This window comes from Falco cherrug, chromosome W (assembly GCF_023634085.1).
Source record: "Falco cherrug isolate bFalChe1 chromosome W, bFalChe1.pri, whole genome shotgun sequence".
In the NCBI taxonomy this organism is placed as follows: Eukaryota; Metazoa; Chordata; class Aves; order Falconiformes; family Falconidae; genus Falco; species Falco cherrug.
In genome coordinates, this window is record NC_073719.1 from 15,041,628 (window position 1) to 15,062,824 (window position 21,197).

Genomic DNA, 21,197 nt, shown 5'->3' on the forward strand with positions numbered 1-21,197 from the left:
CAACTCCACTGGGGAAGGTGCCAGAAAGGAGTTCTGTTGGTAGTTTTTACAGTACCCCGGTAGGCAGCTGAAAGGCGCCACAAAAGTTGTTCTACCTGCTTTCTGGGCTGAGCTGGGCAACCGCTGAATTTTGGACTCGGCTGGTGACAAAATTGTCCAAACACACGCCATGTACAACTCCACCGGGGAAGGTGCCAGAAAGGAATTCTGTTGGTAGTTTTTACAGTACCCCGGTAGGCAGCTGAAAGGCACCACAAAAGATGTTCTACCTGCTTTCTGGGCTGAGATGGGGAAGCGCTGAATTTTGGACTCAGCTGGTGACAAAATGTTCCAAACACACCCCATGCACAACTCCACCGGGGAAGGTGCCAGAAAGGAGTTCTCTTGGTAGTTTTTACAGTGCCCCGGTAGGCAGCTGAAAGGCGCCACAAAACTTGTTCTACCTGCTTTCTGGGCTGATATGGGGAAGCACTGAATTTTGGACTCGGATGGTGACAAAATGTTCCAAACACACCCCATGCACAACTCCACCGGGGAAGGTGCCAGAAAGGAATTCTCTTGGAAGTTTTTACAGTACCCCGGTAGGCAGCTAAAAGGCACCACAAAAGATGATCTACCTGCTTTCTGGGCTGAGATGGGGAAGCGCTGAATTTTGGACTCGGCTGGTGACAAAATGTTCCAAACACACCCCATGCACAACTCCACCGGGGAAGGTGCCAGAAAGGAATTCTCTTGGTAGTTTTTACAGTACCCCGGTAGGCAGCTGAAAGGCACCACAAAACTTGTTCTACCTGCTTTCTGGGCTGAGATGGGGAAGCGCTGAATTTTGGACTCGGCTGGTGACAAAATGTTCCAAACACACCCCATGCACAACTCCACTGGGGAAGGTGCCAGAAAGGAGTTCTGTTGGTAGTTTTTACAGTACCCCGGTAGGCAGCTGAAAGGCGCCACAAAAGTTGTTCTACCTGCTTTCTGGGCTGAGCTGGGCAACCGCTGAATTTTGGACTCGGCTGGTGACAAAATTGTCCAAACACACGCCATGTACAACTCCACCGGGGAAGGTGCCAGAAAGGAATTCTGTTGGTAGTTTTTACAGTACCCCGGTAGGCAGCTGAAAGGCACCACAAAAGATGTTCTACCTGCTTTCTGGGCTGAGATGGGGAAGCGCTGAATTTCGGACTCGGCTGGTGACAAAATGTTCCAAACACACCCCATGCACAACTCCACCGGGGAAGGTGCCAGAAAGGAATTCTCTTGGTAGTTTTTACAGTACCCCGGTAGGCAGCTGAAAGGCACCACAAAAGTTGTTCTACCTGCTTTCTGGGCTGAGACGGGGAACCGCTGAATTTTGGACTCGGCTGGTGACAAAATGTTCCAAACACACCCCATGCACAACTCCACCGGGGAAGGTGCCAGAAAGGAGTTCTCTTGGTAGTTTTTACAGTACCCCGGTAGGCAGCTGAAAGGCACCACAAAACTTGTTCTACCTGCTTTCTGGGCTGAGATGGGGAACCGCTGAATTTTGGACTCGGCTGGTGACAAAATGTTCCAAACACACCCCATGCACAACTCCACCGGGGAAGGTGCCAGAAAGGAGTTCTGATGGTAGTTTTTACAGTACCCCGGTAGGCAGCTGAAAGGCGCCACAAAAGATGTTCTACCTGCTTTCTGGGCTGAGATGGGGAAGCGCTGAATTTTGGACTCGGCTGGGGACAAAATTGTCCAAACACACCATATGCACAACTCTACCGGGGAAGGTGCCAGAAAGGAGTTCTCTTGGTAGTTTTTACAGTACCCCGGTAGGCAGCTGAAAGGCGCCACAAAAGTTGTTCTACCTGCTTTCTGGGCTGAGACGGGGAACGGCTGAATTTTGGACTCGGCCGGTGACAAAATTTTCCAAACACACCCCATGCACAACTCCACCGGGGAAGGTGCCAGAAAGGAGTTCTGTTGGTAGTTTTTACAGTGCCCCAGTAGGCAGCTGAAAGGCACCACAAAAGATGTTCTACCTGCTTTCTGGGCTGAGATGGGGAACCACTGAATTTTGGACTCGGCTGGTGACATAATGTTCCAAACACACCCCATGCACAACTCCACCGGGGAAGGTGCCAGAAAGGAGTTCTCTTGGTAGTTTTTACTGTACCCCGGTAGGCAGCTGAAAGGCGCCACAAAAGTTGTTCTACCTGCTTTCTGGGCTGAGATGGGGAAGCGCTGAATTTTGGAGTCGGCTGGTGACAAAATGTTCCAAACACACCCCATGCACAACTCCACCGGGGAAGGTGCCAGAAAGGAATTCTGTTGGTAGTTTTTACACTACCCCGGTAGGCAGCTGGAAGGCGCCACAAAACTTGTTCTACCTGCTTTCTGGGCTGAGATGGGGAACCGCTGAATTTTGGACTCGGCTGGTGACAAAATGTTCCAAACACACCATATGCACAACTCCACCGGGGAAGGTGCCAGAAAGGAGTTCTCTTGGTAGTTTTTACAGTACCCCGGTAGGCAGCTGAAAGGCACCACAAAAGATGTTCTACCTGCTTTCTGGGCTGAGATGGGGAAGCGCTGAATTTTGGACTCAGCTGGTGACAAAATGTTCCAAACACACCCCATGCACAACTCCACCGGGGAAGGTGCCAGAAAGGAGTTCTCTTGGTAGTTTTTACAGTGCCCCGGTAGGCAGCTGAAAGGCGCCACAAAACTTGTTCTACCTGCTTTCTGGGCTGATATGGGGAAGCACTGAATTTTGGACTCGGATGGTGACAAAATGTTCCAAACACACCCCATGCACAACTCCACCGGGGAAGGTGCCAGAAAGGAATTCTCTTGGAAGTTTTTACAGTACCCCGGTAGGCAGCTAAAAGGCACCACAAAAGATGATCTACCTGCTTTCTGGGCTGAGATGGGGAAGCGCTGAATTTTGGACTCGGCTGGTGACAAAATGTTCCAAACACACCCCATGCACAACTCCACCGGGGAAGGTGCCAGAAAGGAATTCTCTTGGTAGTTTTTACAGTACCCCGGTAGGCAGCTGAAAGGCACCACAAAACTTGTTCTACCTGCTTTCTGGGCTGAGATGGGGAAGCGCTGAATTTTGGACTCGGCTGGTGACAAAATGTTCCAAACACACCCCATGCACAACTCCACTGGGGAAGGTGCCAGAAAGGAGTTCTGTTGGTAGTTTTTACAGTACCCCGGTAGGCAGCTGAAAGGCGCCACAAAAGTTGTTCTACCTGCTTTCTGGGCTGAGCTGGGCAACCGCTGAATTTTGGACTCGGCTGGTGACAAAATTGTCCAAACACACGCCATGTACAACTCCACCGGGGAAGGTGCCAGAAAGGAATTCTGTTGGTAGTTTTTACAGTACCCCGGTAGGCAGCTGAAAGGCACCACAAAAGATGTTCTACCTGCTTTCTGGGCTGAGATGGGGAAGCGCTGAATTTCGGACTCGGCTGGTGACAAAATGTTCCAAACACACCCCATGCACAACTCCACCGGGGAAGGTGCCAGAAAGGAATTCTCTTGGTAGTTTTTACAGTACCCCGGTAGGCAGCTGAAAGGCACCACAAAAGTTGTTCTACCTGCTTTCTGGGCTGAGACGGGGAACCGCTGAATTTTGGACTCGGCTGGTGACAAAATGTTCCAAACACACCCCATGCACAACTCCACCGGGGAAGGTGCCAGCAAGGAGTTCTGTTGGTAGTTTTTACAGTACCCCGGTAGGCAGCTGAAAGGCACCACAAAACTTGTTCTACCTGCTTTCTGGGCTGAGATGGGGAACCGCTGAATTTTGGACTCGGCTGGTGACAAAATGTTCCAAACACACCCCATGCACAACTCCACCGGGGAAGGTGCCAGAAAGGAGTTCTGATGGTAGTTTTTACAGTACCCCGGTAGGCAGCTGAAAGGCGCCACAAAAGATGTTCTACCTGCTTTCTGGGCTGAGATGGGGAAGCGCTGAATTTTGGACTCGGCTGGGGACAAAATTGTCCAAACACACCATATGCACAACTCTACCGGGGAAGGTGCCAGAAAGGAGTTCTCTTGGTAGTTTTTACAGTACCCCGGTAGGCAGCTGAAAGGCGCCACAAAAGTTGTTCTACCTGCTTTCTGGGCTGAGACGGGGAACGGCTGAATTTTGGACTCGGCCGGTGACAAAATTTTCCAAACACACCCCATGCACAACTCCACCGGGGAAGGTGCCAGAAAGGAGTTCTGTTGGTAGTTTTTACAGTGCCCCAGTAGGCAGCTGAAAGGCACCACAAAAGATGTTCTACCTGCTTTCTGGGCTGAGATGGGGAACCACTGAATTTTGGACTCGGCTGGTGACATAATGTTCCAAACACACCCCATGCACAACTCCACCGGGGAAGGTGCCAGAAAGGAGTTCTCTTGGTAGTTTTTACTGTACCCCGGTAGGCAGCTGAAAGGCGCCACAAAAGTTGTTCTACCTGCTTTCTGGGCTGAGATGGGGAAGCGCTGAATTTTGGACTCGGCTGGTGACAAAATGTTCCAAACACACCCCATGCACAACTCCACCGGGGAAGGTGCCAGAAAGGAATTCTGTTGGTAGTTTTTACACTACCCCGGTAGGCAGCTGGAAGGCGCCACAAAACTTGTTCTACCTGCTTTCTGGGCTGAGATGGGGAACCGCTGAATTTGGACTCGGCTGGTGACAAAATGTTCCAAACACACCCCATGCACAACTCCACCGGGGAAGGTGCCAGCAAGGAGTTCTCTTGGTAGTTTTTACAGTGCCCCGGTAGGCAGCTGAAAGGCACCACAAAAGATGTTCTACCTGCTTTCTGGGCTGAGATGGGGAAGCGCTGAATTTTGGACTCGGCTGGTGACAAAATTGTCCAAACACACGCCATGTACAACTCCACCGGGGAAGGTGCCAGAAAGGAATTCTGTTGGTAGTTTTTACAGTACCCCGGTAGGCAGCTGAAAGGCACCACAAAAGATGTTCTACCTGCTTTCTGGGCTGAGATGGGGAAGCGCTGAATTTCGGAGTCGGCTGGTGACAAAATGTTCCAAACACACCCCATGCACAACTCCACCGGGGAAGGTGCCAGAAAGGAGTTCTCTTGGTAGTTTTTACAGTACCCCGGTAGGCAGCTGAAAGGCACCACAAAACTTGTTCTACCTGCTTTCTGGGCTGAGATGGGGAAGCGCTGAATTTTGGACTCGGCTGGTGACAAAATGTTCCAAACACACCCCATGCACAACTCCACCGGGGAAGGTGCCAGAAAGGAATTCTCTTGGTAGTTTTTACACTACCCCGGTAGGCAGCTGGAAGGCGCCACAAAACTTGTTCTACCTGCTTTCTGGGCTGAGATGGGGAAGCGCTGAATTTTGGACTCGGCTGGTGACAAAATGTTCCAAACACACCCCATGCACAACTCCACCGGGGAAGGTGCCAGAAAGGAGTTCTCTTGGTAGTTTTTACAGTACCCCGGTAGGCAGCTGAAAGGCACCACAAACGTTGTTCTACCTGCTTTCTGGGCTGAGATGGGGAAGCGCTGAATTTTGGACTCGGCTGGTGACAAAATGTTCCAAACACACCCCATGCACAACTCCACCGGGGAAGGTGCCAGAAAGGAGTTCTGTTGGTAGTTTTTACAGTGCCCCGGTAGGCAGCTGAAAGGCGCCACAAAAGTTGTTCTACCTGATTTCTGGGCTGAGATGGGGAACCGCTGAATTTTGGACTCGGCTGGTGGCAAAATGTTCCAAACACACCCCATGCACAACTCCACCGGGGAAGGTGCCAGAAAGGAATTCTCTTGGTAGTTTTTACAGTACCCCGGTAGGCAGCTGAAAGGCGCCACAAAACTTGTTCTACCTGCTTTCTGGGCTGAGATGGGGAACCGCTGAATTTGGACTCGGCTGGTGACAAAATGTTCCAAACACACCCCATGCACAACTCCACCGGGGAAGGTGCCAGCAAGGAGTTCTCTTGGTAGTTTTTACAGTGCCCCGGTAGGCAGCTGAAAGGCACCACAAAAGATGTTCTACCTGCTTTCTGGGCTGAGATGGGGAAGCGCTGAATTTTGGACTCGGCTGGTGACAAAATGTTCCAAACACACCCCATGCACAACTCCACCGGGGAAGGTGCCAGAAAGGAATTCTGTTGGTAGTTTTTACAGTACCCCGGTAGGCAGCTGAAAGGCACCACAAAAGATGTTCTACCTGCTTTCTGGGCTGAGATGGGGAAGCGCTGAATTTTGGACTCGGCTGGTGACATAATGTTCCAAACACACCCCATGCACAACTCCACCGGGGAAGGTGCCAGAAAGGAATTCTCTTGGTAGTTTTTACTGTACCCCGGTAGGCAGCTGAAAGGCACCACAAAAGTTGTTCTACCTGCTTTCTGGGCTGAGATGGGGAAGCGCTGAATTTTGGACTCGGCTGGTGACAAAATTGTCCAAACACACCCCATGCACAACTCCACCGGGGAAGGTGCCAGAAAGGAGTTCTCTTGGTAGTTTTTACAGTACCCCGGTAGGCAGCTGAAAGGTGCCACAAAAGTTGTTCTACCTGCTTTCTGGGCTGAGATGGGGAAGCGCTGAATTTTGGACTCGGCTGGTGACAAAATGTTCCAAACACACCCCATGCACAACTCCACCGGGGAAGGTGCCAGAAAGGAATTCTGTTGGTAGTTTTTACAGTACCCCGGTAGGCAGCTGAAAGGCACCACAAAAGATGTTCTACCTGCTTTCTGGGCTGAGATGGGGAAGCGCTGAATTTTGGACTCGGCTGGTGACAAAATGTTCCAAACACACCCCATGCACAACTCCACCGGGGAAGGTGCCAGAAAGGGATTCCGTTGGTAGTTTTTACAGTACCCCGGTAGGCAGCTGAAAGGCGCCACAAAACTTGTTCTACCTGCTTTCTGGGCTGAGATGGGGAAGCGCTGAATTTTGGACTCGGCTGGTGACAAAATGTTCCAAACACACCCCATGCACAACTCCACCGGGGAAGGTGCCAGAAAGGAATTCTGTCGGTAGTTTTTACAGTACCCCGGTAGGCAGCTGAAAGGCGCCACAAAACTAGTTCTACCTGCTTTCTGGGCTGAGATGGGGAAGCGCTGAATTTTGGACTCGGCTGGTGACAAAATGTTCCAAACACACCCCATGCACAACTCCACCGGGGAAGGTGCCAGAAAGGAATTCTCTTGGTAGTTTTTACAGTACCCCGGTAGGCAGCTGAAAGGCACCACAAAAGATGTTCTACCTGCTTTCTGGGCTGAGCTGGGGAACCGCTGAATTTTGGACTCGGCTGGTGACAAAATTGTCCAAACACACCATATGCACAACTCCACCGGGGAAGGTGCCAGAAAGGAGTTCTCTTGGTAGTTTTTACACTACCCTGGTAGGCAGCTGAAAGGCACCACAAAACTTGTTCTACCTGCTTTCTGGGCTGAGATGGGGAAGCGCTGAATTTTGGACTCGGCTGGTGACAAAATGTTCCAAACACACCCCATGCACAACTCCACCGGGGAAGGTGCCAGAAAGGAGTTCTGTTGGTAGTTTTTACAGTACCCCGGTAGGCAGCTGAAAGGCACCACAAAACTTGTTCTACCTGCTTTCTGGGCTGAGATGGGGAACCGCTGAATTTTGGACTCGGCTGGTGACAAAATGTTCCAAACACACTATATGCACAACTCCACCGGGGAAGGTGCCAGAAAGGAGTTCTGTTGGTAGTTTTTACAGTACCCCGGTAGGCAGCTGAAAGGCACCACAAAAGATGTTCTACCTGCTTTCTGGGCTGAGATGGGGAACCGCTGAATTTTGGACTCGGCTGGTGGCAAAATGTTCCAAACACACCCCATGCACAACTCCACCGGGGAAGGTGCCAGAAAGGAGTTCTCTTGGTAGTTTTTACAGTACCCCGGTAGGCAGCTGAAAGGCGCCACAAAACTTGTTCTACCTGCTTTCTGGGCTGAGATGGGGAAGCGCTGAATTTTGGACTCGGCTGGTGACAAAATGTTCCAAACACACCCCATGCACAACTCCACCGGGGAAGGTGCCAGAAAGGAGTTCTCTTGGTAGTTTTTACAGTACCCCGGTAGGCAGCTGAAAGGCGCCAGAAAACTTGTTCTACCTGCTTTCTGGGCTGAGATGGGGAAGCGCTGAATTTTGGACTCGGCTGGTGACAAAATGTTCCAAACACACCCCATGCACAACTCCACCGGGGAAGGTGCCGGAAAGGAATTCTGTTGGTAGTTTTTACAGTACCCCGGTAGGCAGCTGAAAGGCACCACAAAAGATGTTCTACCTGCTTTCTGGGCTGAGGTGGGGAACCGCTGAATTTTGGACTCGGCTGGGGACAAAATTGTCCAAACACACCATATGCACAACTCCACCGGGGAAGGTTCCAGAAAGGAGTTCTGTTGGTAGTTTTTACACTACCCCAGTAGGCAGCTGAAAGGCACCACAAAACTTGTTCTACCTGCTTTCTGGGCTGAGATGGGGAAGCGCTGAATTTTGGACTCGGCTGGTGACAAAATGTTCCAAACACACCCCATGCACAACTCCACCGGGGAAGGTGCCAGAAAGGAGTTCTCTTGGTAGTTTTTACAGTACCCCGGTAGGCAGCTGAAAGGCGCCACAAAACTTGTTCTACCTGCTTTCTGGGCTGAGCTGGGGAACTGCTGAATTTTGGACTCAGCTGGTGACAAAATGTTCCAAACACACCCCATGCACAACTCCACCGGGGAAGGTGCCAGAAAGGAGTTCTCTTGGTAGTTTTTACAGTACCCCGGTAGGCAGCTGAAAGGCGCCACAAAAGTTGTTCTACCTGCTTTCTGGGCTGAGATGGGGAAGCGCTGAATTTTGGACTCGGCTGGTGACAAAATGTTCCAAACACACCCCATGCACAACTCCACCGGGGAAGGTGCCAGAAAGGAATTCTCTTGGTAGTTTTTACAGTACCCCGGTAGGCAGCTGAAAGGCGCCACAAAACTTGTTCTACCTGCTTTCTGGGCTGAGATGGGGAAGCGCTGAATTTTGGACTCGGCTGGTGACAAAATGTTCCAAACACACCCCATGCACAACTCCACCGGGGAAGGTGCCAGAAAGGAATTCTCTTGGTAGTTTTTACAGTACCCCGGTAGGCAGCTGAAAGGCACCACAAAACTTGTTCTACCTGCTTTCTGGGCTGAGATGGGGAAGCGCTGAATTTTGGACTCGGCTGGTGACAAAATGTTCCAAACACACCCCATGCACAACTCCACCGGGGAAGGTGCCAGAAAGGAATTCTCTTGGTAGTTTTTACAGTACCCCGGTAGGCAGCTGAAAGGCGCCACAAAACTAGTTCTACCTGCTTTCTGGGCTGAGATGGGGAAGCGCTGAATTTTGGACTCGGCTGGTGACAAAATGTTCCAAACACACCCCATGCACAACTCCACCGGGGAAGGTGCCAGAAAGGAGTTCTCTTGGTAGTTTTTACTGTACCGCGGTAGGCAGCTGAAAGGCGCCACAAAACTTGTTCTACCTGCTTTCTGGGCTGAGATGGGGAACCGCTGAATTTTGGACTCGGCTGGTGACAAAATGTTCCAAACACACCCTATGCACAACTCCACCGGGGAAGGTGCCAGAAAGGAATTCTCTTGGTAGTTTTTACTGTACCCCGGTAGGCAGCTGAAAGGCGCCACAAAAGTTGTTCTACCTGCTTTCTGGGCTGAGCTGGGGAACCGCTGAATTTTGGACTCGGCTGGTGACAAAATGTTCCAAACACACCCCATGCACAACTCCATCGGGGAAGGTGCCAGAAAGGAGTTCTGTTGGTAGTTTTTACAGTACCCCGGTAGGCAGCTGAAAGGCACCACAAAAGATGTTCTACCTGCTTTCTTGGCTGAGATGGGGAAGCGCTGAATTTTGGACTCGGCTGGTGACAAAATGTTCCAAACACACCCCATGCACAAATCCACCGGGGAAGGTGCCAGAAAGGAATTCTCTTGGTAGTTTTTACTGTACCCCGGTAGGCAGCTGAAAGGCGCCACAAAAGTTCTTCTACCTGCTTTCTGGGCTGAGATGGGGAAGCGCTGAATTTTGGACTCGGCTGGTGACAAAATGTTCCAAACACACCCCATGCACAACTCCACCGGGGAAGGTGCCAGAAAGGAGTTCTCTTGGTAGTTTTTACAGTACCCTGGTAGGCAGCTGAAAGGCGCCACAAAACTTGTTCTACCTGCTTTCTGGGCTGAGATGGGGAAGCGCTGAATTTTGGACTCGGCTGGTGACAAAATTGTCCAAACACACCATATGCACAACTCCACCAGGGAAGGTGCCAGAAAGGAGTTCTGTTGGTAGTTTTTACACTACCCCAGTAGGCAGCTGAAAGGCGCCACAAAAGTTGTTCTACCTGCTTTCTGGGCTGAGATGGGGAAGCGCTGAATTTTGGACTCGGCTGGTGACAAAATGTTCCAAACACACCCCATGCACAACTCCACCGGGGAAGGTGCCAGAAAGGAATTCTGTTGGTAGTTTTTACAGTACCCCGGTAGGCAGCTGAAAGGCGCCACAAAACTAGTTCTACCTGCTTTCTGGGCTGAGATGGGGAAGCGCTGAATTTTGGACTCGGCTGGTGAAAAATGTTCCAAACACACCCCATGCACAACTCCACCGGGGAAGGTGCCAGAAAGGAATTCTCTTGGTAGTTTTTACAGTACCCCGGTAGGCAGCTGAAAGGCGCCACAAAAGTTGTTCTACCTGCTTTCTGGGCTGAGATGGGGAAGCGCTGAATTTTGGACTCGGCTGGTGACAAAATGTTCCAAACACACCCTATGCACAACTCCACCGGGGAAGGTGCCAGAAAGGAATTCTGTTGGTAGTTTTTACAGTACCCCGGTAGGCAGCTGAAAGGCACCACAAAAGATGTTCTACCTGCTTTCTGGGCTGAGATGGGGAAGCGCTGAATTTTGGACTCGGCTGGTGACAAAATGTTCCAAACACACCCCATGCACAACTCCACCGGGGAAGGTGCCAGAAAGGAATTCTATTGGTAGTTTTTACAGTACCCCGGTAGGCAGCTGAAAGGCACCACAAAAGATGTTCTACCTGCTTTCTGGGCTGAGATGGGGAAGCGCTGAATTTTTTGACTCGGCTGGTGACAAAATGTTCCAAACACACCCCATGCACAACTCCACCGGGGAAGGTGCCAGAAAGGAGTTCTCTTGGTAGTTTTTACAGTACCCCGGTAGGCAGCTGAAAGGCGCCACAAAACTTGTTCTACCTGCTTTCTGGGCTGAGCTGGGGAACTGCTGAATTTTGGACTCAGCTGGTGACAAAATGTTCCAAACACACCCCATGCACAACTCCACCGGGGAAGGTGCCAGAAAGGAGTTCTCTTGGTAGTTTTTACAGTACCCCGGTAGGCAGCTGAAAGGCGCCACAAAAGTTGTTCTACCTGCTTTCTGGGCTGAGATGGGGAAGCGCTGAATTTTGGACTCGGCTGGTGACAAAATGTTCCAAACACACCCCATGCACAACTCCACCGGGGAAGGTGCCAGAAAGGAATTCTCTTGGTAGTTTTTACAGTACCCCGGTAGGCAGCTGAAAGGCGCCACAAAACTAGTTCTACCTGCTTTCTGGGCTGAGATGGGGAAGCGCTGAATTTTGGACTCGGCTGGTGACAAAATGTTCCAAACACACCCCATGCACAACTCCACCGGGGAAGGTGCCAGAAAGGAGTTCTCTTGGTAGTTTTTACTGTACCGCGGTAGGCAGCTGAAAGGCGCCACAAAACTTGTTCTACCTGCTTTCTGGGCTGAGATGGGGAACCGCTGAATTTTGGACTCGGCTGGTGACAAAATGTTCCAAACACACCCTATGCACAACTCCACCGGGGAAGGTGCCAGAAAGGAATTCTCTTGGTAGTTTTTACTGTACCCCGGTAGGCAGCTGAAAGGCGCCACAAAAGTTGTTCTACCTGCTTTCTGGGCTGAGATGGGGAACCGCTGAATTTTGGACTCGGCTGGTGACAAAATGTTCCAAACACACCCCATGCACAACTCCACCGGGGAAGGTGCCAGAAAGGAGTTCTCTTGGTAGTTTTTACAGTACCCCGGTAGGCAGCTGAAAGGCACCACAAAAGATGTTCTACCTGCTTTCTGGGCTGAGCTGGGGAACCGCTGAATTTTGGACTCGGCTGGTGACAAAATGTTCCAAACACACCCCATGCACAACTCCATCGGGGAAGGTGCCAGAAAGGAGTTCTGTTGGTAGTTTTTACAGTACCCCGGTAGGCAGCTGAAAGGCACCACAAAAGATGTTCTACCTGCTTTCTGGGCTGAGATGGGGAAGCGCTGAATTTTGGACTCGGCTGGTGACAAAATGTTCCAAACACACCCCATGCACAAATCCACCGGGGAAGGTGCCAGAAAGGAATTCTCTTGGTAGTTTTTACTGTACCCCGGTAGGCAGCTGAAAGGCGCCACAAAAGTTCTTCTACCTGCTTTCTGGGCTGAGATGGGGAAGCGCTGAATTTTGGACTCGGCTGGTGACAAAATGTTCCAAACACACCCCATGCACAACTCCACCGGGGAAGGTGCCAGAAAGGAGTTCTCTTGGTAGTTTTTACAGTACCCTGGTAGGCAGCTGAAAGGCGCCACAAAACTTGTTCTACCTGCTTTCTGGGCTGAGATGGGGAAGCGCTGAATTTTGGACTCGGCTGGTGACAAAATTGTCCAAACACACCATATGCACAACTCCACCGGGGAAGGTGCCAGAAAGGAGTTCTGTTGGTAGTTTTTACACTACCCCAGTAGGCAGCTGAAAGGCACCACAAAACTTGTTCTACCTGCTTTCTGGGCTGAGATGGGGAAGCGCTGAATTTTGGACTCGGCTGGTGACAAAATGTTCCAAACACACCCCATGCACAACTCCACCGGGGAAGGTGCCAGAAAGGAGTTCTCTTGGTAGTTTTTACAGTACCCCGGTAGGCAGCTGAAAGGCGCCACAAAAGTTGTTCTACCTGCTTTCTGGGCTGAGATGGGGAACCGCTGAATTTTGGACTCGGCTGGTGACAAAATGTTCCAAACACACCCCATGCACAACTCCACCGGGGAAGGTGCCAGAAAGGAATTCTGTTGGTAGTTTTTACAGTACCCCGGTAGGCAGCTGAAAGGCGCCACAAAACTTGTTCTACCTGCTTTCTGGGTGAGATGGGGAAGCGCTGAATTTTGGACTCGGCTGGTGACAAAATGTTCCAAACACACCCCATGCACAACTCCACCGGGGAAGGTGCCAGAAAGGAATTCTCTTGGTAGTTTTTACACTACCCCGGTAGGCAGCTGAAAGGCGCCACAAAAGTTGTTCTACCTGCTTTCTGGGCTGAGATGGGGAAGCGCTGAATTTTGGACTCGGCTGGTGACAAAATGTTCCAAACACACCCCATGCACAACTCCACCGGGGAAGGTGCCAGAAAGGAATTCTGTTGGTAGTTTTTACAGTACCCCGGTAGGCAGCTGAAAGGCGCCACAAAACTAGTTCTACCTGCTTTCTGGGCTGAGATGGGGAAGCGCTGAATTTTGGACTCGGCTGGTGACAAAATGTTCCAAACACACCCCATGCACAACTCCACCGGGGAAGGTGCCAGAAAGGAATTGTGTTGGTAGTTTTTACAGTACCCCAGTAGGCAGCTGAAAGGCGCCACAAAAGTTGTTCTACCTGCTTTCTGGGCTGAGATGGGGAAGCGCTGAATTTTGGACTCGGCTGGTGACAAAATGTTCCAAACACACCCTATGCACAACTCCACCGGGGAAGGTGCCAGAAAGGAATTCTGTTGGTAGTTTTTACAGTACCCCGGTAGGCAGCTGAAAGGCACCACAAAAGATGTTCTACCTGCTTTCTGGGCTGAGATGGGGAAGCGCTGAATTTTGGACTCGGCTGGTGACAAAATGTTCCAAACACACCCCATGCACAACTCCACCGGGGAAGGTGCCAGAAAGGAATTCTATTGGTAGTTTTTACAGTACCCCGGTAGGCAGCTGAAAGGCACCACAAAAGATGTTCTACCTGCTTTCTGGGCTGAGATGGGGAAGCGCTGAATTTTTTGACTCGGCTGGTGACAAAATGTTCCAAACACACCCCATGCACAACTCCACCGGGGAAGGTGCCAGAAAGGAGTTCTCTTGGTAGTTTTTACAGTACCCCGGTAGGCAGCTGAAAGGCACCACAAAACTTGTTCTACCTGCTTTCTGGGCTGAGATGGGGAAGCGCTGAATTTTGGACTCGGCTGGTGACAAAATGTTCCAAACACACCCCATGCACAACTCCACCGGGGAAGGTGCCAGAAAGGAATTCTGTTGGTAGTTTTTACAGTACCCCGGTAGGCAGCTGAAAGGCGCCACAAAACTAGTTCTACCTGCTTTCTGGGCTGAGATGGGGAAGCGCTGAATTTTGGACTCGGCTGGTGACAAAATGTTCCAAACACACCCCATGCACAACTCCACCGGGGAAGGTGCCAGAAAGGAGTTCTCTTGGTAGTTTTTACCCTACCCCGGTAGGCAGCTGAAAGGCGCCACAAAACTTGTTCTACCTGCTTTCTGGGCTGAGATGGGGAAGCGCTGAATTTTGGACTCGGCTGGTGACAAAATGTTCCAAACACACCCCATGCACAACTCCACCGGGGAAGGTGCCAGAAAGGAATTCTGTTGGTAGTTTTTACAGTACCCCGGTAGGCAGCTGAAAGGCACCACAAAAGATGTTCTACCTGCTTTCTGGGCTGAGATGGGGAAGCGCTGAATTTTGGACTCGGCTGGTGACAAAATGTTCCAAACACACCCCATGCACAACTCCACCGGGGAAGGTGCCAGAAAGGAATTCTATTGGTAGTTTTTACAGTACCCCGGTAGGCAGCTGAAAGGCACCACAAAAGATGTTCTACCTGCTTTCTGGGCTGAGATGGGGAAGCGCTGAATTTTTTGACTCGGCTGGTGACAAAATGTTCCAAACACACCCCATGCACAACTCCACCGGGGAAGGTGCCAGAAAGGAGTTCTCTTGGTAGTTTTTACAGTACCCCGGTAGGCAGCTGAAAGGCACCACAAAACTTGTTCTACCTGCTTTCTGGGCTGAGATGGGGAAGCGCTGAATTTTGGACTCGGCTGGTGACAAAATGTTCCAAACACACCCCATGCACAACTCCACCGGGGAAGGTGCCAGAAAGGAATTCTGTTGGTAGTTTTTACAGTACCCCGGTAGGCAGCTGAAAGGCGCCACAAAACTAGTTCTACCTGCTTTCTGGGCTGAGATGGGGAAGCGCTGAATTTTGGACTCGGCTGGTGACAAAATGTTCCAAACACACCCCATGCACAACTCCACCGGGGAAGGTGCCAGAAAGGAGTTCTCTTGGTAGTTTTTACCCTACCCCGGTAGGCAGCTGAAAGGCGCCACAAAACTTGTTCTACCTGCTTTCTGGGCTGAGATGGGGAAGCGCTGAATTTTGGACTCGGCTGGTGACAAAATGTTCCAAACACACCCCATGCACAACTCCACCGGGGAAGGTGCCAGAAAGGAATTCTGTTGGTAGTTTTTACAGTACCCCGGTAGGCAGCTGAAAGGCACCACAAAAGATGTTCTACCTGCTTTCTGGGCTGAGATGGGGAACCGCTGAATTTTGGACTCGGCTGGTGACAAAATGTTCCAAACACACCCCATGCACAACTCCACCAGGGAAGGTGCCAGAAAGGAGTTCTCTTGGTAGTTTTTACAGTACCCCGGTAGGCAGCTGAAAGGCGCCACAAAAGTTGTTCTACCTGCTTTCTGGGCTGAGATGGGGAAGCGCTGAATTTTGGACTCGGCTGGTGACAAAATGTTCCAAACACACCCCATGCACAACTCCACCGGGGAAGGTGCCAGAAAGGAATTCTGTTGGTAGTTTTTACAGTACCCCGGTAGGCAGCTGAAAGGCACCACAAAAGATGTTCTACCTGCTTGCTGGGCTGAGATGGGGAAGCGCTGAATTTTGGACTCGGCTGGTGACAAAATGTTCCAAACACACCCCATGCACAACTCCACCGGGGAAGGTGCCAGAAAGGAGTTCTCTTGGTAGTTTTTACAGTGCCCCGGTAGGCAGCTGAAAGGCGCCACAAAACTTGTTCTACTTGCTTTCTGGGCTGAGACGGGGAAGCGCTGAATTTTGGACTCGGCTGGGGACAAAATGTTCCAAACTCACCCCATGCACAACTCCACCGGGGAAGGTGCCAGAAAGGAATTCTGTTGGTAGTTTTTACAGTACCCCGGTAGGCAGCTGAAAGGCACCACAAAAGATGTTCTACCTGCTTTCTGGGCTGAGATGGGGAAGCGCTGAATTTTGGACTCGGCTGGTGACAAAATGTTCCAAACACACCCCATGCACAACTCCACCGGGGAAGGTGCCAGAAAGGAGTTCTCTTGGTAGTTTTTACAGTACCCCGGTAGGCAGCTGAAAGGCGCCACAAAAGTTGTTCTACCTGCTTTCTGGGCTGAGATGGGGAAGCGCTGAATTTTGGACTCGGCTGGTGACAAAATGTTCCAAACACACCCCATGCACAACTCCACCGGGGAAGGTGCCAGAAAGGAATTCTGTTGGTAGTTTTTACAGTACCCCGGTAGGCAGCTGAAAGGCACCACAAAAGATGTTCTACCTGCTTTCTGGGCTGAGATGGGGAAGCGCTGAATTTTGGACTCGGCTGGTGACAAAATGTTCCAAACACACCCCATGCACAACTCCACCGGGGAAGGTGCCAGAAAGGAGTTCTCTTGGTAGTTTTTACAGTGCCCCGGTAGGCAGCTGAAAGGCGCCACAAAACTTGTTCTACTTGCTTTCTGGGCTGAGACGGGGAAGCGCTGAATTTTGGACTCGGCTGGTGACAAAATGTTCCAAACACACCCCATGTACAACTCCACCGGGGAAGGTGCCAGAAAGGAGTTCTGTTGGTAGTTTTTACAGTACCCCGGTAGGGAGCTGAAAGGCGCCACAAAACTTGTTCTACCTGCTTTCTGGGCTGAGATGGGGAAGCGCTGAATTTTGGACTCGGCTGGTGACAAAATGTTCCAAACACACCCCATGCACAACTCCACCGGGGAAGGTGCCAGAAAGGAGTTCTCTTGGTAGTTTTTACAGTGCCCCGGTAGGCAGCTGAAAGGCGCCACAAAACTTGTTCTACTTGCTTTCTGGGCTGAGACGGGGAAGCGCTGAATTTTGGACTCGGCTGGTGATAAAATGTTCCAAACACACCCCATGCACAACTCCACCGGGGAAGGTGCCAGAAAGGAGTTCTGTTGGTAGTTTTTACAGTACCCCGGTAGGCAGCTGAAAGGCGCCACAAAACTTGTTCAACCTGCTTTCTGGGCTGAGATGGGGAAGCGCTGAATTTTGGACTTGGCTGGTGACAAAATGTTCCAAACACACCCCATGCACAACTCCACCGGGGAAGGTGCCAGAAAGGAATTCTGTTGGTAGTTTTTACAGTACCCCGGTAGGCAGCTGAAAGGCACCACAAAAGATGTTCTACCTGCTTTCTGGGCTGAGATGGGGAAGCGCTGAATTTTGGACTCGGCTCGTGAAATAATGTTCCAAACACACCCCATGCACAACTCCACCGGGGAAGGTGCCAGAAAGGAGTTCTCTTGGTAGTTTTTACAGTACCCCGGTAGGCAGCTGAAAGGCGCCACAAAACTTGTTCTACCTGCTTTCTGGGCTGAGATGGGGAAGCGCTGACTTTTGGACTCGGCTGGTGACAAAATGTTCCAAACACACCCCATGCACAACTCCACCGGGGAAGGTGCCAGAAAGGAGTTCTGTTGGTAGTTTTTACAGTACCCCGGTAGGCAGCTGAAAGGCACCACAAAAGATGTTCTACCTGCTTTCTGGGCTGAGATGGGGAAGCGCTGAATTTTGGACTCGGCTGGTGACAAAATGTTCCAAACACACCCCATGCACAACTCCACCGGGGAAGGTGCCAGAAAGGAGTTCTCTTGGTAGTTTTTACAGTACCCCGGTAGGCAGCTGAAAGGCGCCACAAAAGTTGTTCTACCTGCTTTCTGGGCTGAGATGGGGAAGCGCTGAATTTTGGACTCGGCTGGTGACAAAATGTTCCAAACACACCCCATGCACAACTCCACCGGGGAAGGTGCCAGAAAGGAGTTCTGTTGGTAGTTTTTACAGTACCCCGGTAGGCAGCTGAAAGGCGCCACAAAACTTGTTCAACCTGCTTTCTGGGCTGAGATGGGGAAGCGCTGAATTTTGGACTTGGCTGGTGACAAAATGTTCCAAACACACCCCATGCACAACTCCACCGGGGAAGGTGCCAGAAAGGAATTCTCTTGGTAGTTTTTACAGTACCCCGGTAGGCAGCTGAAAGGCGCCACAAAAGATGTTCTACCTGCTTTCTGGGCTGAGATGGGGAAGCGCTGAATTTTGGACTCGGCTGGTGACAAAATTGTCCAAACACACCCCATGCACAACTCCACCGGGGAAGGTGCCAGAAAGGAATTCTCTTGGTAGTTTTTACAGTACCCCGGTAGGCAGCTGAAAGGCGCCACAAAACTTGTTCTACCTGCTTTCTGGGCTGAGATGGGGAAGCGCTGAATTTTGGACTCGGCTGGTGACAAAATGTTCCAAACACACCCCATGCACAACTCCACCGGGGAAGGTGCCAGAAAGGAGTTCTCTTGGTAGTTTTTACAGTGCCCCGGTAGGCAGCTGAAAGGGACCACAAAAGATGTTCTACCTGCTTTCTGGGCTGAGATGGGGAAGCGCTGAATTTTGGACTCGGCTGGAGACAAAATGTTCCAAACACACCCCATGCACAACTCCACCGGGGAAGGTGCCAGAAAGGAGTTCTCTTGGTAGTTTTTACAGTACCCCGGTAGGCAGCTGAAAGGCGCCACAAAACTTGTTCTACCTGCTTTCTGGGCTGAGATGGGGAAGCGCTGAATTTTGGACTCGGCTGGTGACAAAATGTTCCAAACACACCCCATGCACAACTCCACCGGGGAAGGTGCCAGAAAGGAATTCTGTTGGTAGTTTTTACAGTACCCTGGTAGGCAGCTGAAAGGCACCACAAAAGATGTTCTACCTGCTTTCTGGGCTGAGATGGGGAAGCGCTGAATTTTGGACTCGGCTGGTGACAAAATGTTCCAAACACACCCCATGCACAACTACACCGGGGAAGGTGCCAGAAAGGAGTTCTCTTGGTAGTTTTTACAGTGCCCCGGTAGGCAGCTGAAAGGCGCCACAAAACTTGTTCTACCTGCTTTCTGGGCTGAGATGGGGAAGCGCTGAATTTTGGACTTGGCTGGTGACAAAATGTTCCAAACACACCCCATGCACAACTCCACCGGGGAAGGTGCCAGAAAGGAGTTCTCTTGGTAGTTTTTACAGTACCCCGGTAGGCAGCTGAAAGGCGCCACAAAAGTTGTTCTACCTGCTTTCTGGGCTGAGATGGGGAACCGCTGAATTTTGGACTCGGCTGGTGACAAAATGTTCCAAACACACCCCATGCACAACTCCACCGGGGAAGGTGCCAGAAAGGAGTTCTCTTGGTAGTTTTTACAGTACCCCGGTAGGCAGCTGAAAGGCGCCACAAAACTAGTTTTACCTGCTTTCTGGGCTGAGATGGGGAACCGCTGAATTTTGGACTCGGCTGGTGACAAATTGTTCAAACACACCCCATGCACAACTCCACCAGGGAAGGTGCCAGAAAGGAGTTCTCTTGGTAGTTTTTACAGTACCCCGGTAGGCAGCTGAAAGGCGCCACAAAACTTGTTCTACCTGCTTTCTGGGCTGAGATGGGGAAGCGCTGAATTTTGGACTCGGCTGGTGACAAAATGTTCCAAACACACCCCATGCACAACTCCACCGGGGAAGGTGCCAGAAAGGAATTCTGTTGGTAGTTTTTACAGTACCCCGGTAGGCAGCTGAAAGGCACCACAAAAGATGTTCTACCTGCTTTCTGGGCTGAGATGGGGAAGCGCTGAATTTTGGACTCGGCTGGTGACAAAATGTTCCAAACACACCCCATGCACAACTCCACCGGGGAAGGTGCCAGAAAGGAGTTCTCTTGGTAGTTTTTACAGTACCCCAGTAGGCAGCTGAAAGGCGCCACAAAACTTGTTCTACCTGCTTTCTGGGCTGAGATGGGGAAGCGCTGAATTTTGGACTCGGCTGGTGACAAAATGTTCCAAACACACCCCATGCACAACTCCACCGGGGAAGGTGCCAGAAAGGAGTTCTCTTGGTAGTTTTTACAGTACCCCGGTAGGCAGCTGAAAGGCGCCACAAAAGTTGTTCTACCTGCTTTCTGGGCTGAGATGGGGAACCGCTGAATTTTGGACTCGGCTGGTGACAAAATGTTCCAAACACACCCCATGCACAACTCCACCGGGGAAGGTGCCAGAAAGAAGTTCTGTTGGTAGTTTTTACAGTACCCCGGTAGGCAGCTGAAAGGCGCCACAAAAGTTGTTCTACCTGCTTTCTGGGCTGAGATGGGGAAGCGCTGAATTTTGGAGTCGGCTGGTGACAAAATGTTCCAAACACACCCCATGCACAACTCCACCGGGGAAGGTGCCAGAAAGGAATTCTGTTGGTAGTTTTTACAGTACCCTGGTAGGCAGCTGAAAGGCACCACAAAAGATGTTCTACCTGCTTTCTGGGCTGAGATGGGGAAGCGCTGAATTTTGGACTCGGCTGGTGACAAAATGTTCCAAACACACCCCATGCACAACTACACCGGGGAAGGTGCCAGAAAGGAGTTCTCTTGGTAGTTTTTACAGTGCCCCGGTAGGCAGCTGAAAGGCGCCACAAAATTTGTTCTACCTGCTTTCTGGGCTGAGATGGGGAAGCGCTGAATTTTGGACTTGGCTGGTGACAAAATGTTCCAAACACACCCCATGCACAACTCCACCGGGGAAGGTGCCAGAAAGGAGTTCTCTTGGTAGTTTTTACAGTACCCCGGTAGGCAGCTGAAAGGCGCCACAAAAGTTGTTCTACCTGCTTTCTGGGCTGAGATGGGGAACCGCTGAATTTTGGACTCGGCTGGTGACAAAATGTTCCAAACACACCCCATGCACAACTCCACCGGGGAAGGTGCCAGAAAGGAGTTCTCTTGGTAGTTTTTACAGTACCCCGGTAGGCAGCTGAAAGGCGCCACAAAACTAGTTTTACCTGCTTTCTGGGCTGAGATGGGGAACCGCTGAATTTTGGACTCGGCTGGT